Consider the following 22219-nt stretch of genomic DNA (forward strand, 5'->3'; position numbering starts at 1 on the left):
ATCAGATTCTTGCCATACTCCAGCTAGAACTGAACGGCTTCTTCAAGGCAAATTATCATATCTCAAAGGCCAGAGTAAGTGTGCTTACCTAGGCCTGCTCTTAAGAGCTGCCAATGGACAGCAGTGCTCCAGGGTCCCTAGTGATTCCCTCCTAGTCTTCAAATGTCTCCAGCTCTACAGACATAGATACCAACAGAACCCTTTTAGCTCTGCCAGACCTTGACCTTAAAAATTAGCCTCAGAAATGCTAAGAAAGCCTGAGAATTCATAGCATATGTCTCCTGAATCTATACTCAAACTGTACAGTCTGGAAGGTTCTAGAGCCACACAATAGCTTCCAGAATGGTGCATGCATTGTTTTAGCATAATTTATAAAATTAACTAGGGTAAATGGATTTTATTTGGTGTTGGTAGTAACAGACTTCCTTCTGGTGAATAACACTAATGGAAAATATCAGTGTGATAAGATGGCACAAGACCATATTTTCTGTTACAACCAATTTTGATAGAGAACTTACTGCCTTAGCTAAGTTGTAGTGACTGTTTGTTAGGACTGCTGTTTTTCCCTTTGATGAAAGCCTCACTTTCCCTGCTTCTAGCAAAGAGAGTTCCAGGCACAGACAAAATACGTATCTATCTAAGCAATAGGCAGGTAGCTTGCTACACACAGCCAGAGAAGAGTTGAAAAGATTGCTTGGGTACAGAAGCAGCACCATGGGAAAAGTCTTGTCTTCTGCCTTGCCTAGGCAGGATCACAAAAAGCAGAAATAAGGCTGTTGCTTTTGTCAAAGGATTTTAGGATAAGTGGTGTAGCAATTACTGCAGGGAGTTAATATCCCACCCAGAGTTGCTGCACCCATAGAAGCAAATGTCACTTGTAAGTCCTGTTACTCCATTTCTCTATCAACAGCTGGAACAATAAACATATTTTTTTCTATCTGTATCTCAAGTTCATCTTATCACCTGTCCTTGGCTACAATTAGAATGTGTTTGCCCTTCATTTTAGGGCAATAAAATTCAATTCTGCCTATACCGCAGAGAGTCTCTGAGAAAGATCTGGTTTGGGAATAAAGGAGAAACAATGTCAGAGTAAACAAAATTAGCCAATCTCATTTTTCTGTAAGTTTCAAACAGACTTAAAAGACAAGCTGTAATAACACCGCTCTTCAAAAGCAACTTAATTTCTGAATCCCATCACAAATTTAAAATTGTGTAAATAATCAGAAGTATATATCTAAGCAAGCAGTATAGTTTTGATTGCTGGAGATGCTGCTGAACTTTATCATGTAGGTTTCAAAGATTAATATGTTGGTCCATGGGTTGGTTTCTAGTTCAAGCAGACCTGAATTTCTCTGAATGATTAAAGACGGTGAAGAAAAACCTCCAGTATTCTTGGAATTCCAAAGTTTATAATAGAGAAATTTTATTAGAATCCCCAAAGCTGCTTTCTCCCAGCTGCATGTTATAAAACCAATTTGTGACTCATGTAAATATGATCTCAGTAATTCATAAGTATTAACTGTTTTTTAAAAGCTTATTTACTGTTGGAATGATTTATTATCAGCTGATAATATATTTATCATAAGTAGGGAGGGGAAAAGCCATAGGGGATTCCAGTTTTAGAAATTATACGGTCATTCTTATCTTGGTTTGCCATCTCAGACACCAATTTATTCAGGAACAGATAGAACCACAAGAAGTTCTACTGGCTCCAGTTTTTCCTTATTGCTCTGTATTATTCCACTTTTACTTTTTTCTACTCTAGAATTACGACTATGACAAAACCCAAAATTCTAGCCCTTGCATCATAATAATGCAAGTCAGAGGATTCAAGGCATCAATGTTGCAGAAATGTATATAAAAAAGAGTCATGTGAGTAGTAATGCATATGCCAAATGCTGCCATCAATATTTCATTAGTTCCAGACCAGGAGAAATAAAGCAGGAAATTACTCCAATACATGATAGAAATACTAATTGCACATAGGTTCTTGTGTCCCACTACAACTCCGTTTATATCAGAATAATTAGACCAGCTATTCACCTCATAAGGCTCAAGAGAGTTAAAGCAGCTGTTAAACTTCCCTGCTGATGATCATAGCCATCCTTCTCATACTTCCATGGATGTGGTTGTTTAAGGGAGAACAAATGCAAGCTCAGAGAGCACACAGGCACTAAGAGCTTTTATCATTCAACATCACTTAAACAGCACCATACAATGTCTAAAGCAGAATTAACAACCCAATCAGTCCTGAGCAACAGAACATAGAGCATGACAATCCTCTGTGTCTCTAAATCTCTAGCCCTGTGATAAGTAGTTTAACCATGGGGAGAAGCAAAACAACTATCCAGTGGTGTCCTTAGAGCACAGCAAACTGGAAATGTGTTACTGGCCAGGCTGGAAGAGTGTATAATGCACAGAATACAACAACTACATTCTACTCCACATTTCACTGCAGGAAAACATTTGGGGATATTTACTTCCACATAACCCTAAACAGTTTGAAAGTTAATTTATGCACCAACATAAAATAATCATCTGGAAACTGTATCACTATTCCAACACGTACACCCTTGCAGCAGCCCTGATAGCAGTGAAATTTCAACTGTAGCTCCTCCTCCAGATAAGCAAGCTTTCAAAGGATCAGAAGTTATTGTTGTAGTAAGAGAGATCAAAGGCCTTGTAGCAGGTGTTTAGGCAGCTGTTCCTGTTCAATTTCTGCCCAAATAATTCATGGCTGTTTATGAAAGAACCTGCAGAAGTAGCTCAGAGAGTTACTCAAAGTTAGGGGAAGGCTTAGTTTCTCTGACTTGGTTTGTTATGGAAGAAGTAGATGTTTATTACATGATATTTTCTAAGTAATAGCATGAGGAAGAATATTCTGCTCAGCATTTCGTTAGCTAAGGACTTACTTGGACTGAACAGCTGTGCTGAATCATTCTGAAAGGCATCTTTCTGTCTTCCCAAAATGCATATGAACACTTACCGTGCAAGGAATGGAGCTAGGTGCAAAAGTAGGGAAGAGGGAAATGCCAAATACTTTACATGGTGCAGGACATTACGGCTCAGTTGCAGTCAAAAGAGATTCACTGACATCCTGATGTTACTGTAATGCAGTGCTCTAGCAATAAGTAAAAATATGCTGAGTACCAAATTTTGCCCACTGCTTGCTAACATCTATTAGCAAATTGAAAATGGTCCAGAAAACAGCCACACAGAACAGAAAATAAACCATACAATGAAAGAATGAAACTCAGCTTTTCAGAGCAAAGGGATTTATTTGCCTGTGGTTTATAATACATGGTCAAAAATTTCTTATGATGAAGATGCATAAAATCCAATGCGTGGAAATTGAAGCTAGATGCTTTGTGTTGGAAATACTGGACACATTTTAGTTTTGAAAACAACAATCAAATCCTTAATTAACACTGAGGTGAATTCTCCACTTTCTGACTGTGCTGGTTTAAAGGTAAACTGGCAGGGGAAATGAACCCAACTCAAAAGAGCGATTATAAATCAGAATAACAATTTAATAAAATAATACAATAAGTACGATTGTACAGACAAACAATTGGTTTTAACCCACAAAACCCAAATGTGTAACCCAGCACCCTGGGACATGAACAGAGTGGTGTTCATTGGGCCCCCTGACTCCAGAGTAAAAGGAGAGGGGAAAACCTGTTGGTGAGAGTGCTGTTGCAGTCTGGTCAAGAGTGATGATTGCAGTCTGATCGAGAGTGGTGGTTGCAGTCTGGTTGAGAGTGGTGGATTGCAGTCTTCCTCTGGTCCCATGAATGGTTAAAAAAAGTCCCAAGACCCCAAGATTATATATCCTCCAGTTCAGGCAGGAATGCCCAGTACCTCCCTCAGGGTGGGGAGTTCCACGATGGGTATTAGGGCAGGAGCATCCTCTTATCTCGCAGGCCTCTTAACACCCAGTTTATAGCCTAAGGAGTCAGGCCTGCTATGGGCAGATGGTGTAAATGGTCTATTGATAACAGTTTCTGGGAAATGGCATGGAAGGCTACAGAATGCAGAGTTTTGGGTTACATCCATCCAGTGATGAACTGGTCCCAGCTGTTCTAACTAGGACACTGACATCTTTAAATCAAGTTGAGAGGTGGATTAAGTTATGTGCTCCTTCTCCACGAGAAGGTTTGGGATGGAAGAAAACATTGGGTGTCAGGACATGCAAATGGATACACTGCTCACTCTACATCTTGGAAAATTGTTTATACTGTCATAAGAAAACCAGGTAATTGGAGGATATGCAGAGTGTACACCTGCTGCTACAACTGTCCTTGGGACTCTTTAAAAGAGTGCTCCTACTCACTGCAGCTGCATAACAACATTGTGTTGGAGGAACTGAGTATCACCCAATGCACATCAGACTCTATGGTCCGTGCACACCAATGTGATTGACATCCAACTTTCCACTACAGCTATAAAAGTACCTGTCTATTATGGAAACAATATTAGTAGTTAAATATTTGCTCATATTTCCATTTGAAAAAAACCCAATCCAACCCAAACCAAACAAAACCAACCAACAAAACAACAACAGAGGATTTTCTTAACAAGATAGAATTTTCTTGGGAAAATGAGGGGCTGATCTAACATGACTCTCCTGTTTAAAAAGTTTCATTTTAGCATGACCTCTGAATACTTATATTAAAAACTGAAATACTGATTTGAAATGAAATATTAAGTTGTTCCACTCCTAGCAATGTCAGTACCATTAAAAGTGTTAGGTAGAGATTTTCCAAAATGAAGTGTCATTGAAAACTTTGACAGAAGGTTCTGATTCAACAAAGCTGTTTTTTCCAAGTAGAAGAGAAAAAAAGTGTTAGAAAAATGATTAACCATGCTTTGAGACCTCTGGAGGTGAGTGGTGGTGTATAGTCTGACTGAAACTGAGGAAATTAAGTACAGTCTACCCTCTTTAAAAGGCAACACTTTAAAAAGTGAATTTTTTTTTTCCCCTTTAACTTTATTCTAGTATATTTAGCACACCTGCAAAGAGACAAGGGGACTGTCCTAGCAGCTGACCTCCTTTCACCAGAGAACAGTTTGTAAGCAAGGAAAAGCAGAGTTTACTTCCTTTTTTTTTTTGTTCCTTTTTTTTTTTCTCCTCCACAAATTTCAAGCAAGCCAGTCCTCATTTGGGTAGACCTTCTGCAGTTATAAAAAAACCCCTCAGTGTCCATCCTCTTTTAGCTTCTTGATTTAATTCGAGACACGTAGACAGTTCTCCGTTTCCTTCAAATGTAGAATGTTAAGTAGTTCAGTCATTTTAAAGCAAACAAGACAAGCTGGCAAAAAAAGCAATGGAACCAACAGTGAAGAGAGGTCCTAAATTGAGAAATGACCTCCCTTACGGGAGCCACCAAAATCCTACAGATAAATGCTAGGGTCAGGATACGGATATTCTGTCCTAAATAGCATAATTTCATAACCGTGTTACCATAACATTCCTCTTAACCTCTATGGCTGAAATAATGTAACCCCTTTTAGAATACTGAGACTTACAGGTTAAGGTAATGCACTATTAACATAAAATACCAGATATCTGCCTGAGATTTGCATGAAAATGTAGCAGTTTTATTTTTGGATTGCAAGGCACCTACACTGCAACTAAAGGACCAACCCCAGGCAAACAATTTCAGGGAATTTTCTCTTTGTCAAAACGTTTAAGAATGTTGCTCTCTTAGGGGGTTAAAAGAGAAACTATGACACATGAAAGGATAACAGTGATATCTACTTCACACAATGTAGAAAATTTACTTCTGGATTTAATCCATGCATGCAAGGTTTTATATATGAGTATGCATTTATATATTTGTTCCTGGCACATTTGTATATTTGGAAGAGCTCAGACAGTTTTATAGTTTTATACATATACAGTGCAGACTGTTTGAGGGGTTATTTTGGGCTTTGTAAACAAGGTAAATAACCACCCTTGAAATGCTTTGTGAACCAAAACCAAACACAGAATTCAAATATTTCAAAAGCTAAAATACACTGCATTAAATAGGGCCTGGAATATGTCCACAGGCGCAAGCTGATTTTCCAGAGAAATAAAGGGGACTTTAGCCTCTGCTCCCACTTTCCTAGTCACGACTGCTGCATGTGGCATGAAGTCCACGGAAAATAACAATGTCTAAAAAAAAATTTTAAAAACAATAAAAAAGAAAATATACAAAAAACCAGCTCACTCCTGCACTATTTTCTTCTTCCAGCCTCAACATTATAACCAGCCTTGCTCATAAACTGACACAGACTCCCTCCTTTTTGGATGCAGATATATAAGACTGAAATAGGTCCATATTATTAACCATACCCTCATATTGAAGGTAAGACCAGACAGAGGCAATTCGTTGAATGTAAAAGCTGAAGTCTCCATCTTCTTCCTTCAATATCTAGTGAAAATGAGTTTGGCTCTTTAATCCTGTTTTGTTCTAGCTGTTTGGCCATCTTATCCCCAACAAACTACTCAACAAATACTTCAAAAGCCTTTTTCCCACCCCTTCCTTCAAACCAATTCACCCTGTGCTTTAAATTAATGCTGTTGAGTTGGCTTTACAGCTGAACAGTAATGTCAGGAGTAAACATGGCTAAGTTATGAGGACTGAGATTGTTCAGTCTGTGGTTCTGATCTCAACCAACAAGTCATTCCACACCAGTACCTTTTCCCACTGGGCTGGAAAGAAGACAAATCCACATAGTTTTGTATCAATTACATGAATCCAAGTATCTTTAGCATCCTGGATATTTAAATGCATGGCTTCACAGGGTCATTACAAATTTACAAAGCCCCCTGAGATACTTGGAGGAACAATCAATAGCTATGACAGTTACATTATTATTATTATGAATGTATTGCAGTTTAGTAGTGTTGTGTCTGGTAGATGTAAGGGAGAAGAGAGTCATCTAGTAGACAACTATGTTATTACCTGAGGCACTGCATGTGTTACCTAACTGTCAAATTTTATGAAGTGCTGGCTATTTACATCTAACACTGAAGTCATCTCTTGTGGCTTGGCTCCATTTGTAAGGAGTATGGGACTCACAGGGTTGAGCGACAAGAGCAGGGTCAAAACGACACTTAAACAGCAAGATTAGAGCACTGTGCAGGGAAATGAAGAGTACAGTGGATCTGCAAAGACAGCTCTAACAGTCCTTTTTCTTCTATAAATCGTTCTTAGGGCTTGCTTTGTTACAAGTCCCAAGGAGTATGACACAGCTAGTATAGCAGGTGCTAGCTGCCTCAAAGCGAAAGGGGTTTTGTTTTGCTTTGTTTTTTTTTTCTAACCGAGATGTCTTGGTTATGAAAGAAAGAGAATGATGCATGAAACAGATAGATTAGCCACATCAAATCCAAAGATGAAATATTTTCAGATTTAAACCTCAACCTTACAACTGGGTCTGCCTGGCCAGAAAGGCCCCTGACAGTGTCCAACTGTAGCATCAGAGGTTGCCTCTGAAAACAACCCTTCCTCATTCACTCATCCTCTCCACATCTACTATCATCTACTAAGGCATCTACTACCAATATTAGGAAACATAGCTTTGTAGTAGTCTATCTTATTCATGTGAATTTACCTATGTGAAAGCAGATGATCTGAGGACAGGTATTTAGCTCCAAAGTGCAAACCCCCTGGGGTTTTATCCCAAGGGAGTGGTTCCCAGATTAATCAGCCTTGCTTCCCACCTCCTTCCAGGAAGCTAATCGAGTTCTAGCTGACTTCACTACTCAAATAAAGAATAGGGAGAGGCAGGGACGAAGGCAGGTCAGTGGCTTCAGCTTCCATAAAACTGTTGCCAGTTTTCTGTAAGTAAACTATCTCAATTCCTCTAGATGAGATCATCAAGCAAGAGACTGAAGGGTAAAAGTTGTGATATGGTCTGTAGCGGCTTGCGTCCTTTTGCAGAGATATTGGTGCAGGAAAAGTCTTCACTGAATCTCTTGCTGCCATTCAAGCTTAAACAGAAGTATATGGTGGGTACAGTCTCATAGTCAACTCTTAACAGCATCCATGTCTAGTGTGATGTGAATCCATCTCAGCTTCTTTATATTGTCGTTCCTTACTTAATAGACAGGGCTTTTATTTGAACCCACTCATGCCTATGTGTTAAAATATTCAATTCTGAGTCAGGATCAAGCAGTTTCCCAGGGTGATCATGATACCTCTGAGAGCCTAGAAAAACTTGTCATTTGAACAGGTCTACCAGTACTGGTTTTGTCCAAAGCTGAGGCATCACGCCACCTTCTACAAGAAAGTCCTCCCTAGGCACTTATTTTTTGCCATACACTCAATACTTCAAAGTCATCCAAAGTCAGCATCTGCTGCTGCTATAGTAACTGCAGCAGCAAGGATGGGGGAAACATTACAAGCTTCCACTTTACTGCATCTGGATTTTAAAATACCATGCACAATTATTAACTGCCTCCCCTGGCCATTTCCTTCATTTATTTTGCTCAGGCAAGCAGGTCTTGGAAACTTGAGGTTGAGTAGCTTCAGCAGTGCGAAATGGTCAGTGATTTATTAAGACAAGCTGTAGGTGCAGTAATACTCACCAGGTGGCTAATAAACAGGCTTTGTGAAATAAAACTAAGGGGGGGGTGAAAAAATCAGTGGCTGTTTCTTGGGATAATTTCAAAAATTTTAAATATGCACTAGGGAAACACACTTTTTAAAAAATAATATTATTTTTTTAAACAGTTTGACATGTTCTTTGAATGTTAAACAGGCATACACTCGGCATTTTCTAAGTCAGTATAATTCCACAGTGAAGAAGGGGGAATATGTTGATATAGAAATAGTCTCCCTTCTGTGTGGAATAGCATTTAAATCTCGTAGTGAAATGGTCTTATATAATGAATTGCAAGTATAATCCAAAGGCTGAAGAGGGCTTTCATCACGCTTCAATGTGCTTCCCAAACTGTGGTGACACAATGTAACTGTGAGGCTGAGTAATGCTGCAGCCAATACACTGGGAGAAGTTGAAAGACCTTCTTTTTTTTTTTTTTCTTTGTTGAACTGTGGAAGCTGCCACAAAAACATATTCCAAACTGTGGAATAGGAGTGAAGATAAGAAAGTGTGCTTTGGAGTGAACAAAATACGTATTTCAACAACAAGAAAATGGCCTTTTGAGACAGGTCATGTATCTTGGGTATATAAAAATCTTAGATAAGGTAGCCTTGATAGCTTGGCAAGTTAAAGGTGGATTCCAATTTTTTAAATTTTGATGTTCAAAAAAATTTTGTATGGAATATGCATTTTTCCAGAACAAGAAAGTATGAAATCCTATAAACCTTTTTTTTGGTGTTTTTTCAACAGCTTGAGGAGGAAAAAAATCTGAACTAAGAAGTACATTGACTATAGGAATCATAAAATAAATAAAAGACATATTTAATAAAGAAAAGAGAACATAATGACAATAAAACAAAAATAGACACTGATACAAATTTTGATTCCAGAAATGAATCTGATTACACACATTCAATAAAAGAATAAGAGAATAAGAATATATTTTTATGAACATCACTTTTTCCTTTCTTTCATATTTCTTATTTTAGTAGTACCTTGTATTGCTACCAATATTAGCTAATAAACAGGTTGGCATGGATCAGCTCTTGACGAGTCAGTTGAGAACAGACAGAACCCTCTTTAGCTGGTATCTAGTTTTAGAGCCCTCTCTTTGTCCATGGGCCAGACCCTTGGTACAATGTGAACTCAAGAGATCATTTGAATAAATAACAGGAAGAGAGAGCATTTCAACATGTTCAGCCACAGTGTATTTCCATTACCAGCAAACTGCCCACCCATTTTTTTGTTTGCTAAACATCATTGAGAGAAGACAGTAAAGACTGTCCTCTGTATTACACATTATCTGAACTGCACAAAGGCCTTTCCCACAGACTGAGACCCAATAGCACTACCACATTTCAAAAGAACATATGCAGAAAGCATGATTGATTACAGTAGGAGAAAGATCTCCTACTGCATCTATAAATAGGTCACTGAATTTGCTGATCTATGAAATAGGCAAGATCTATTTTAGAAAATGTAAACATTTGGGATCCATCATAGTCATACTAGGACACAAACATGTCATCACACTCCAATATACTTTTATTAACTCTTGAGCACAAAGGTCCTGCTTTCTTTCTGCTGCCACTGGGATTACTTCAGTGAACTTCCTCAAGTTGTGCAATTCTTTAACAGGGAACAAAACCTGAGTTCAAAGATAAGCAAAATCTTTGGCCTGTAATCTAAGGCTCTAGTCCAGGAGACTACCCATATTCAGGAAAATACTTGAACATTTACTGAGGTCAGACTGATCTCAATTAGATTGAAATAAATTTATAATACCCTCCTGAATGTAAGCAGGAGGAATTCAAAGTAAACACATCTCTCAACCTGCTGGGAGATCTACACGCTTCAGAGAGGAGTCACAGTTGTGCTGGAATTAACTCAGCTGATGATCGTTTTGAGGAAAACTCTTCTTGTAAGCAGTGTTAAAAACAATATCTTAGATTTTGCCATTGACTTCTCTTCTGTCTTAAGTATTAACACTGATGCCATATAAGTCACCATAAAGATATTACTTAAGAAAGGTGACAGATTAACTCATTTCCAATAGGAATAGTTCTTCAGCAAGGATTTGTGGAAATAGTAGTGAATCTCTGGGCACATCCAGGGTATAAATTCCAATATACAGAGTTTAATATGTGAAATAACTATAAGTAAAAGAACTGTCCATATAAGAATTACTTTCCTTCTTGCCTCTGCCATCAGTTGTCAGAGGAATGACATCTCTCACTGACATGACAAGCAACGATCCCCTCTCCCATCCCAATTTCAAATAAGGAATATTATCAAGTAACTCTTCTACTTTTTCAAATTTATGATGCATGGTAAAACAGCGCTGCCTTCTGCCCTTAGTAGTCAAATTTCACAGAAGCTGGTTGTCACAGCTGACAAAATTTCTTTTGAGAAATGGCCTCTTTTATACTGAAACACCCAAATTACCAGTCTCAGTGGAGACCATAACACCACCCTGGTGATGCAAGACCATTAGGATAAATAACCAGACAGAAGGACACTCATCTTAATTCTCAGGCAGTGCTCTGTCATCTTCTGAAACTTCCTAGTCCTGAGAGATTTAGAGTACTAACTAGATAAACTATAAAAGATGGCAAGGAATGATCTACAGTGACTTGTGCATCTTTCTCAATCCATAAATAACTTTATATTTCATTTCTGGCAGCATGACAAAGCAAGGAGGTAATGAGCCATTATGGAAAACCCATCTGTTGCTCATAAGGGGAAAGGCTTTGTGCTGGTGGATTTATAGAGGAAAATTTTCACTGCAAGTCCTGTTATTGTTAATGAGAATTGCACATCTAATTGCCCATGCTGAAAGTGTACCCCATTATGTTCCTTTACTGTCTAGATGGCTATTGTGTGCTTCAGCAACAAGGGAAAATTATTATCAAAAAAGCCCCCAGTGTTAAGTGACAGTGACATTCAGATGATGGGGGAAAGGAACATGAAATAGAACAGGGGAGACTGGGAGAAGACAAGTGCAAATGTACTAGTCAAAATTTCTGATAATACACATAGATAAACATAGTCCACTTAGTCTACTCCAAAACCCATGTGTTTTTGTTTCTCTCGCTAAGTTTTGTGCATTGACTCCCAGATTCCCTGTTAGAATTCTAACCTCATATTTTTTACTTGATCACTCTTCAAACTGCTCTAGAGAGGGTACTCCAGGAAAAATATGCTGTCTACACCTACTCAGCAAGGTTTTCAGGCTTCTCCAGAGCACTGGAAACTGTCTTTGGGTCTTGACCACACTGATAATGCCTTTATCTTTCCTTTTGTCCATGATTTATTTAGCTCATGCCCACATACTGGACTCCACCTACCAGTTCTGTACCAGTTTGTGGAGCTCCAGCATCTCATAGCAAGTGGAATGGACAAGAGGCCAGGGGAGAAGCAACCTGGGCCAGTGGTTCCACCTAGACCTTTGGCTATAAGCTTTCTCCACTCTTCTTCCATGCCTGTCTCTGCCTGAACTTGCCAGTGCCACAGGGCAAGATAGTAAGTGCTCAACCTCAGAGATTTGGCCCTGCAGGCACCTGAACTAGCAGCTCCAAGAGTCCCCAGTTCCAAGACTCTCAGGCTTGAAGCCATTGACATATAACCTGTGCTTTCCTGCTGCCATTTCTCTGGTATGGAATCTAGGGCACGAAGGAACGGGTAGTGAAGAAGTCTGATAGGATATTATAAGAGTTCACCAACAGCAAGAAACATGGAACAGATGGAAAGAGAAGTGTAAGGAAGCAATAACAACAGGTTCTTTCTTGGTTTCATATTTGTGGAAAGGATTGGTAAGCACCGTAGAAAGTAGAAACACGTGGAGTGACAGCTCCACCCCAGTGAAGTGAATTAAAAAACAATCAACCCCAAAACAGAAAACTATTTATTTCATCAAGGGCCATGCATCTAGTCCTAGCAACAGTGACATAATGTTACTGTCACTCAGACAAAATAACTTTTTCCTTTGCATTTACAGAAGAGAGTGCATAGAGCAGGCCCTGTATCCAGACTGAAACAACAGCAACGTATTGTGTGAGTGATATCCAGATATGCAACACAAAGCAGCTTTAAGAGAAGCCTCTCTGGCTACAGCCCCCAAAGATGCTTCTCCTCCAAACTAAGTCTCTGCATCAAAAGCAGTGGGCCTTAAACAACAATGAGCTCCTACTTTATCTTTCTAAAACACAGCTGCGAAGAACACCCCACCACTTAAAGAAAAACAGAGTGTTGTAAGCATTCCAAAAGTTTTCCATTAATGCAGTAAAGTTGATGACACACCAGGTGTGCTTCTGACAGCTTGATGATCACCAAAATTCTTTTCCTGCTGCAACTTCCCAATGTGGATACAACTGAAGTTGCCATTGAACTTAGCAAAGCAGATCTCTGAGTGAAAAAAGCAACAAGACAAATCATACAATGCACATATTTTGAGGAACTGTTGTTTAACAGCCCTTCCAACCAGGAGGCCTCAAGTACTGTACAAACATGCCTTTACTTTGCATCAACTTAGTGAGATAGAAATGACATTCCATATGCTATTCCTGAAACACAGTCACATCTGGGATACACAAAAAAGTTTGTGAAGAATAACAACAGAATCTGCTGAATGTAACTGAAATTGCAGAAGGACTGTAAGTAATCAGAATATAGTCAAGAGTTTTGGCAGATGACTGTGTTTAACATGAAGTACCCTGTGGGTCTTTAGTTGCCATTAGTAGCATTATCTGTATTATTTTCCTCAGCAGAAACAGTTTAAGAAATAGTGGGCTCTCTAAAAGAATTGGGGGGTAATTGCAATATCATTTTTAGATGTCCTCTGTTCAAGTACTAATTCAGACTACTCCTTTGGGAGCTGCTGATAAGTTTAGTATGTCATGCTACAACCAGTGTCTCTCAGAGGGGCTAGTGGCTCTTAACTGAATGAGGTGCTTATGGAGCCACAAGAGGAAAAAGACTACATTGCCATAAGGATTTTCCAGTTGAAGGATCACACTCCTTGTCAGCTTGTGAAATCTGACATGAAACTTCATAAAACCCTATGTGCCAGCTGCAGTTTTGTGAGACAGTTCTAATAGAAATGCTATAAAGAATGAAGAGACAATTATTTTAGTTTTATGTCTCAGCCTGTATGTATGTATACATGTAACCATGCACAAGCCCTGAATTTATAGAAGCTGGATTTGGTCTCAGAAATATTTTATTGGAACATGGCTTAAAAATGAAGATAAGGGCTCAAGGAAAGTCAAGACAGCATTAAGAGAAACAAAAGAAAAGTTGAACAATCAAAACTAATACAATACTGTTTAACAGAGACCACCTCACAACACCAAAAGCAGAAAAGAAGGATGCCATGTCTCCAAAGCACATGTATAATAAGACTTTAAAGAATGAAATTCCTTGTGGAGAAAAGGAGAGGAATAAAAGGCCCAGGTTGAGCTGTGATGGTCCACATCAGCAGATCTCAAGTGGCACCAGAAGGAGATCTGGCATGCAATTTATATAGCATCCTACAGACATACTGTGGACAGAGAAGTACACCTTTTCCTAAAGGCATAAAGCATGTCTTTACTTTGCTGCTTTGGAGAAAACAGGATGGAAAAAATGTATGTTTAGGTAACTAGTTGCAGGGTAAGACCATTACTGGAAAGGGCAAACCTTAAACTTTAGCTGGCCACAGTACAAAGTTCTGTAAAGTTTCCCTTTCCTTCCTGAGTCTGTATATCTGTCTAATGTCTCCATGCTGCCTAGGCCTACAAAAGGCAACAGGAAGAAGCACTCTGTCTGGAAAATTCTGCATTTACAGATAGTACATCCATAGGCATCTATTTCCCTACTTATTTAGGCTTATGCCACATATAAATTTATGTGCCAGAACCCCTACAGGGTCAGAAAATTCTTTTGAATAAATACAGTTAAAGGAACACAAAAAGACAGATCACTCCATTTAAGAACTGCTTTAGGATTCCTTCTAATATAAGCCACAATACCTGTAGCAGGACTTGCTGTTGCAGTCCTACCAGTGCAACTGCAAACCCCTTCAAATTAGACAAGATCTTATTTCAGCAGCAGAAGGTCTAAAATTATTTTTTCAGAAGACATCCTCTCTTCCGTTGCACATCTCTCTGACCAGGTTCCACTGCTCTCTCCCTGGGGACTGGTGGTGTGTACAGGGTTGTTTTTTGATCTCTACAGGCCTTGAATGCAGCATGATCAAATGGATGACTGAGGAGACTTGACAGGTACGCAGCTGTGTGATGCAGCTCCACTGCCCCCTGACTTCCCAGCTCATCTGTCTCTCTTGTCTCACAGCTCACAGACAGGACAGAACAGAAGATTAAAGCTACATTACACATTACTGAGTTACGTAGGAAAGAAAGCAGATATCAGCAGAGGATAATGCTCCTAAGTAATAAACTAGACAACAAATTCAGAGAGACCCTTTTCTCTGACTGAAAGGAAGCCTCCATTTCACTCTCCTCTGGATCTGCTTGGGTATTTTTGCTAAGGTTTTAGCAATTTTAAGCTCTTTAAGGCCAAAAAGATCACTTCCTTATAAAAAACATAATAGCAGAACTGAGATAGTCATCTGTTTACAAATGTTATAAACAACTGTCCAAAAAAAAGATTTCTTTTTTTCCTGAAGAGCTCCTTAAGCTAGATCTGAGCTGAAGAACACTGTAAGCTAATGATATTTCTCCTTGATTTAAACTGACTTGCTCAATACCAGACACAATTTAGCTATATCAGCACAAAGCTCAGTACAACCTGGCTTACCCTACAGCAGAGCATCCATAAAGGCCAAATATTCACAACCAGTTTTTCTGGAAAGATTTTGAGATGATGCTGTAGCTCCTTCCTCGGAGAAGGGAGTAGATAACTGCACATACCTCACCAGGAAATTCATACCAAGTTAATATTCAACACAGTTTGAAGCCTACGTTTGGGGCGCGAGAGTAGTTCTGTATGTCGTTTTTCAGCTTTTTCTGAAGGCTGTCCCTACAGAATTTAAGACCACTCTGGACTTAAGACAGCTAGACCGTGTAATTGAATGTACAAAGGAGAAGATGAGCAGGTCTTGAGAGTAAATCTTAAAGACTTCCTGCAGAATCAGAGGAATTAACAAGCTAATGCATTTATTGATATGTTTGAGTGCAGTATATACATTCTTGAATGCATAGCATGGTTGTATCCGCACAGGTAGCTAGAGGACACACAGCATTGCCACACACACCCAGATAGTTGCAATGTTCGGGTACTCCACAAACTGGATTAGTGCAAGAAACAGATGGGCATCCTTGAGGCTCATCCTTTAGAATGGGCAGACTGGTGGTTCCAAACCCCTTCTGTGTATCTTCTGTCATGCCATCAGAAACAGATTACTAGTTTATTCCATACCATTTATATCTAGTGAAAATACACCCACAACTGTCAGGCCAGCTACAAAAACCGTACTTTTACATTTACAACAACACCTTCAGCAGGTTGTGCTTTTCTCTTTTCTAAAACAAAACAAAACCCCATAAATTGCGTATGTCTCCTTTTGAAAATGTTTAAGGAAAAGGCCTCCCCATTTTAATTTCATTTTGTAGTTGGCATGGCTGTGATCATATGCTGTATAACATGCACAGTGGAAAGAATGGTATGATAAAACCAACACTCCTCATGAAAATCTGAAAAAAATATTGATTTATGAAGTACTTTATGTTATTTAACACAATAAAAATGATGGGGGGAAAGGATATCTGTAAAAAACCAAATTTGAATTAATCTCTTGATTTAAAATCCGTCTACTGCAACCCACTAGAGAATACCTTATAACACAGTTGGTTATCATTTGATAGCATAAAGTTCAAATTCATCAGGCAAGAAACATATCTATAGAAAAAGCACAAAATAATTTGGACTTGCCTGCAAAAGTCAGGTTACAGCACTGCACACTTCAGCAATGGTGGATACAACCCCAGTATGTGCTCCTTTTCTATTCACTGATTTGACCAAGCATTCTGCAGGCCAGAACCAGCCAGCATACATTATACTGGTTAATATGTCATACCATTGTGTTTACCAGCTTGAAAGAAACTTCTTCATTAGAGCTTTCTGCTTTTGATATACTAAGATTTTAATTAAGCAGTGTCACAACAGGGTGTGCATTAACAGACCATTGGCACATGCCTTTGGAGCATTGTGAAGCACTGGACCAGAGACCAATTACCTTCTACCACCCAAGCAGTACAACAGCAGCCCATTAATGCACACCCTGGTGTGGCCTGTTTCAATTAAAGTATACTTGTGAAAGGACAGGCAGTGTTGAACCACTGAGAAAATCAGATGTTTTTAGGCTAGGATGCCACTGATTATTCAAACTTTTACAAATGTACACACTGAAATTCAGTAAACAAATTGCCCAGCTTACTTGGTTACACTGCATAGAAAGAAATGGGGCTATTAAGAGAGCAGAATGTAATTTCCATCTGAACGTAGAGAATGCAAGGAGGAAGCTGTGGTGTCAGCACTTCTGCTCTCTCCATTCCCCCAAAGGAGGCTCAGTTTCAAGAATTTGGCAGAGACAACACGGAGGAGAAATAGGCTCTACTCACTCCATGGATTGAGTTCATCCAATTATGTAGCGCAATGTAATTCACTAGGAACTTAATGTCCTCTCTGTTTTTTGGTTTGTGGTTGTTTTTTGTTTGTTGGTTGGTTGGTGGTTTTTTTGCTTTTATTACAAACCTAGTTTTATACTTCTGTCAAAATTTCACGCATGGCTTCAATAAAAGGCGTATACACACTTGGCAAAAGCATAACTAAAAAAAATTAAATAACTAAACACAAACTAAAAATCCCATAGACAACAGGCAAGTCTCGCTTCCTTGCAGGTTTTTGTTTCCCTCTTCTCTCTCCCCATTCCTTTTCCATCTATGTATTTATGTCAGAGATTGTTTAAGGTAAGCATGAGCCTTTCTGAGATGCTCATACAGCCCCAGATAAAACATCTCATGCTTTTAATGAGTGCTTTCAGCTACTCTAACGCAAGTTACAAATAAATCGAAAGCATTAACCTGTGCTTAACTAGCAGAATATAATTGCATGTTACAGGAGGAGAGCACAAAGCTTTGCTTTTGATCATTTCCCTTCACTCTAATTCAAGTGCACAACACCGCCCCCAAAAGCCCTAACAATACAAGTTTCAGCAGTCACAGAAAGCAAAAAATGGATGGTAAAAATTCTTTGGTATGAATCTCACTCAGTGCCCATATAAATCAACATATCCAAATAAACAGCATCCAGCAGTTCAGAAGTACACTGCAACCATTGCCAAAATACAGGGCTGAATGAATCTGGCAGGAGCACCAAATGTGTGACGAGCCATATCCTACTTTACTACCTATCTACCTACTAGTGTACATTGAAAGATGTTGGATTGGATGATAGAATAATTGGCAACTGGAAGCACCAGAAAAAGAACTAGTTGCGTAGCAAAACAGAATTATTACCAATAAACAACTAGGAATGAAACTAAACAAAGTGATCTGGCTGAGATTTTTTAAGAGAGCAAGTGTGGAGAAGCTCCATGTAGGAAATGACGGTGGTTTTACTGGCCAGGTCACTGAAACTGGTCAGAACTCCAAGAAGCAATATTCTATAGGGGAAAGCCGGCATTCATAGGAGGATGAAGTGGATGGCACAGAGATGCTTCTCCTTCATCATTTTCCTATGTTTCTAAATGAGTCATCAGTCTGGACATGTAATGAAGTGAAGTCATGTACATAGCTACTTTCTCCCGAGTCTCAAAGGCGTAGCTCGATAAATCTGCAGTATAGCTAGTTAGTTACCCAGGCAGTATTACAGCCTCTAGAGATTTTAACTGCATTATTGCATGTAGCAGTTGGATTTGCTTCCGTATTCCAGGATCCACCTGAGCCAAGTTTGAAATGAAAAATGAGCAATGTGATGAAGACACATGGAAAAATGATGAGATTTTGTCCCTCCTATTTTGTTTTCTTTCCTCAGGGTGTAGTCTAATAACTCTAAAAGCACATGTCATCTCATGTAAAATACTTTTCTTTCTCTCTTGCTGAAATAATGAAATTTGCCAGTTCTAATTTCAAAGAAAATGCTGTGTCTTACAATCTTGAGTTACTATTTAAGTATTAAGAGAACACAAGTTTTCCCTGCTGCAGTCACCTAAAGAGCTGAATGCTGTGCCTATTCTCAATTTTGTATTAACAAACTCCCAATGCAGACAATATGCTGCCAGAGTGATGGATATGCTTGAAATATTGACAATTAGACACTGAATTTAATCAAAACTGCAAACATCAAATGAATTGCAAAAGCATTTGAGCTGATGTCACTTTTTCTCCTGCCCTCTTATCTGTTTTTATGGAAATTTATTCTGGGATTGACGGACAATGTCCCTCCCATCTTTTCACTTTCCTTCAAAGGAAAGATCAGTCTTTCAATCCAATCATAAGGCAGTCAGAGAAAATTGGTAAAGAAACATCTAAGCCTTTCACTAAAAGCAGTAAGACATATTTCCTCCAATTTTTTCCTCTACCACATTAAACAGGACTTTCAGGATCACTTAAGTTCTCTTCTGTCTTCTCTTTTCTGGATGAAATGATCTTATCATATTTTATTTCTCTTTAGATAAGTATCCTATCAAATTATTAATCAAAGTGTGTATATATTAAGAAGTATAAAGACAGTATATAAATACAGTGAATACACATAAGTATAATAAAGAGATATAAAGTACATATCAACATAAATATGTATATCAAATATGTGTAATATTAAATGTATTAAATGTGATTTCTAATTCAATTTTTTTTTAAGGAAGAAGCCAAGAACAGAACATCCCAGATATGGCAAAGATATTTTCGCAGGAAACACTACAATTCATTTCACTCTAGCTTTTCTAGAACCACTGTACAGTGGTATCTACTGACAAAACATTAGTGTGAGTTTGACTGAGACTAATATCTAGATAGAGCAAGGTGTAGAGCATTAAAAATTGAATAATATATAGTGGAGTTTAATATTTATGTTGTATATTTTTTATTTTATTTATAATACGTTGTTATTATGGTTAAGATGTAGAAATGTGCAATTTTTATTCAAGGTTAGTAATGTCTTAGCCTTAATCTACCTTCAACAACTTTCGAGTAAATTTTTTTGCTCTCACAATAGGTTTCTATTCAGAATGAATCAACCTATTAGCGTCTGGCTTTCAGTGAACATGTCTAATTGAGTACTGCATGTACAACTTGCCATGAAGATTCAGTTGGACATTTACTTCAATCACAGTGTTCTTCTATTTGCTTTCTCAAAATTTCATATGATTGAGACTTGTTACCATAGGAAAAGCAAGTAAAATATTCCCAAAAAAGAGAGCTAAGTGTGCTTTCCATAAGCATTTGGGTGTATCATGTAAGAAAAAACGATACTAAGATTTGCAGTGTTAAATTAATTTACATGTTTAAAATACTAGTTATTTTATACTTGTTATTTTAAAGATGGCAAAACTGTTGGAATGATTCCATTTGTAACATTTCCTAAAACTTTCAAAATGAGACAAGAGAAATAAAGCATAAATTAATCTCCTAAATGGCCCTTTCCAAAATGACCTAGGTTAAACCCTTGTACCTCTCCTAACAAAAGTCAATTGCTAACAGACAAAATGAATACCTGGTAATTTTGTTGCTAGTAATCTTTTCTCAAGACTATGCAAGATAAAAGTTGAATTAGTTCTTCATGGTTCAAAGTCTACCTGATAGAAGTTAATATCACATAAAGTGATATAAGGGCCTTCCTGGCAGAAAGAGGGCAGAAGGACTTGGTATAAGGGTATTATTTTACCAGTCCTACAGAAGAAAATTGTTCTTCCATTAGGAATATATTTTCTCCATTGCTAATAATTGATTTCTTGCTTTAAGTCAGCAATTTACTGCTGCACTGCAACTATACAAAGTTGAAGCCATTATTCCAACAGTTATAGAAATTTTTTAAATTCAAATATTACCTATTGCAATAGTTTAAATAAAATATAAGGAAAACCAGAGTTCCTCTATTATTTTCCATGTATTGTGTTGATGTTAGCACTGTTACTGTGAAAGATTTGTAGGTTTCAAGTACTAGCTTGTTATTTTATTTTGTCCTGACACTTCACTGATTTTTTGCACATCCTGCTAAAAAGGCAGGGAGCGCTAGATTTCCATGTGTTTTTTAAACAGCAGCTCATGAGGCTGATCACTAGTTGGATTGATTTATGTTTTAATTTTATGGATGATATCACACAATTATCTCCAGATGGAATAATCGGGATGAAGCATTGCCAAAGAACATTAGACACTAAAGAAGTCAGCCAATGCAATCCATTCAGTACTATAATTATTTTTGTTTTGGCTTCAGATATTTGTACAGAGGCACAAACTCATTCTGGTAGGGCCTTGTTCAGTTTCTATATAAGTCAATGGAAAGACTTCCACATATGACAGGAGCCACTGGCTTAACACCCCACACACCTCCATTCCCTCCATGCTTTCCCCTATCTCAGAGATTCCTTCTCTTCTTTGCTTTTCCCTCTTTTGGCTTTCCCACTCCTGTGGCCACCCCTTTTTTTTTCTATCTCTTCCCAGAACGTTGCAGCTGATATTTGGACCAATTATTTGTGGTTTATTAAACACAGACAAATGAAATCAAAACTTGTTCAGCCTGCGTAAAATAGGAAAATGTTAATTCCTATAACAATCTATATAGTTCTGATTTGTGTGTATTTTTTTGGATAAATAAGATTGAGCACTTCAGGTTTCTCAGTATTGAATTATTTCTTCCTATGTTAAATCCAACAGTCTAAGAGATGGAGAAGTTTCTCTTTTTTTTCCCCCTGGGAAAGCAGACACTTTCTGGCTTAAAAGGCCCCATTTTACTCAGTATCCAACATTTCAAAACATATATTTAATTCTCTAGGAGTGGATTTTCAAAAGGACCTGCCTCAGCTAGTAGTACAGATCCCATTCTAAATATAGCTTGAGTGTTCGGAAACATACATAAAATCAAAAAATTGATTTTGAAATGTAAGTGTAGACTTCAGGTTGTGATATTTGGGCTTTACCGCCTATTGCAGAACCCAAACAAGCACTAGAGAGGAACACAGTGGATGGCCCTCTTAGGACATGTTTACATTGCTAAGTGCAATACCAGAGAGCCAATGAGCTTCCAGCCCAGAAACTGGAAGCAGTGTCATGGCACCAGTGCAGCTTGCGGAAAGGTAGAGATAACTACTCTGAATTCAGAGCTGCACCAGTGGGTTTATAATGCTTTCAGGGCATGTGTTCCATCATGGAGCTCTAATTCTTCCTATAGACCCATGTAGGAGTAAATTAAATGTCTTCAAATAATTCTGACCTGCCCATAGATCTGAATGTGTTACCTTGTGTTCATGATATGCTCATGCTGTCCTCAGCATATTTGTCTATTATTGTTATCATGTGTTTATGTCTGGCTGACTGAAATGTGACAATCTATATAGTGTAATAATGAGAGTTTTACTTGCTTATGTTCCTGAGCCAAGGAATGAAGCTTTCAGACTTTAAGAGTCTAA

Source organism: Chiroxiphia lanceolata, chromosome 1, assembly GCF_009829145.1.
Source record: "Chiroxiphia lanceolata isolate bChiLan1 chromosome 1, bChiLan1.pri, whole genome shotgun sequence".
Taxonomy (NCBI): domain Eukaryota; kingdom Metazoa; phylum Chordata; class Aves; order Passeriformes; family Pipridae; genus Chiroxiphia; species Chiroxiphia lanceolata.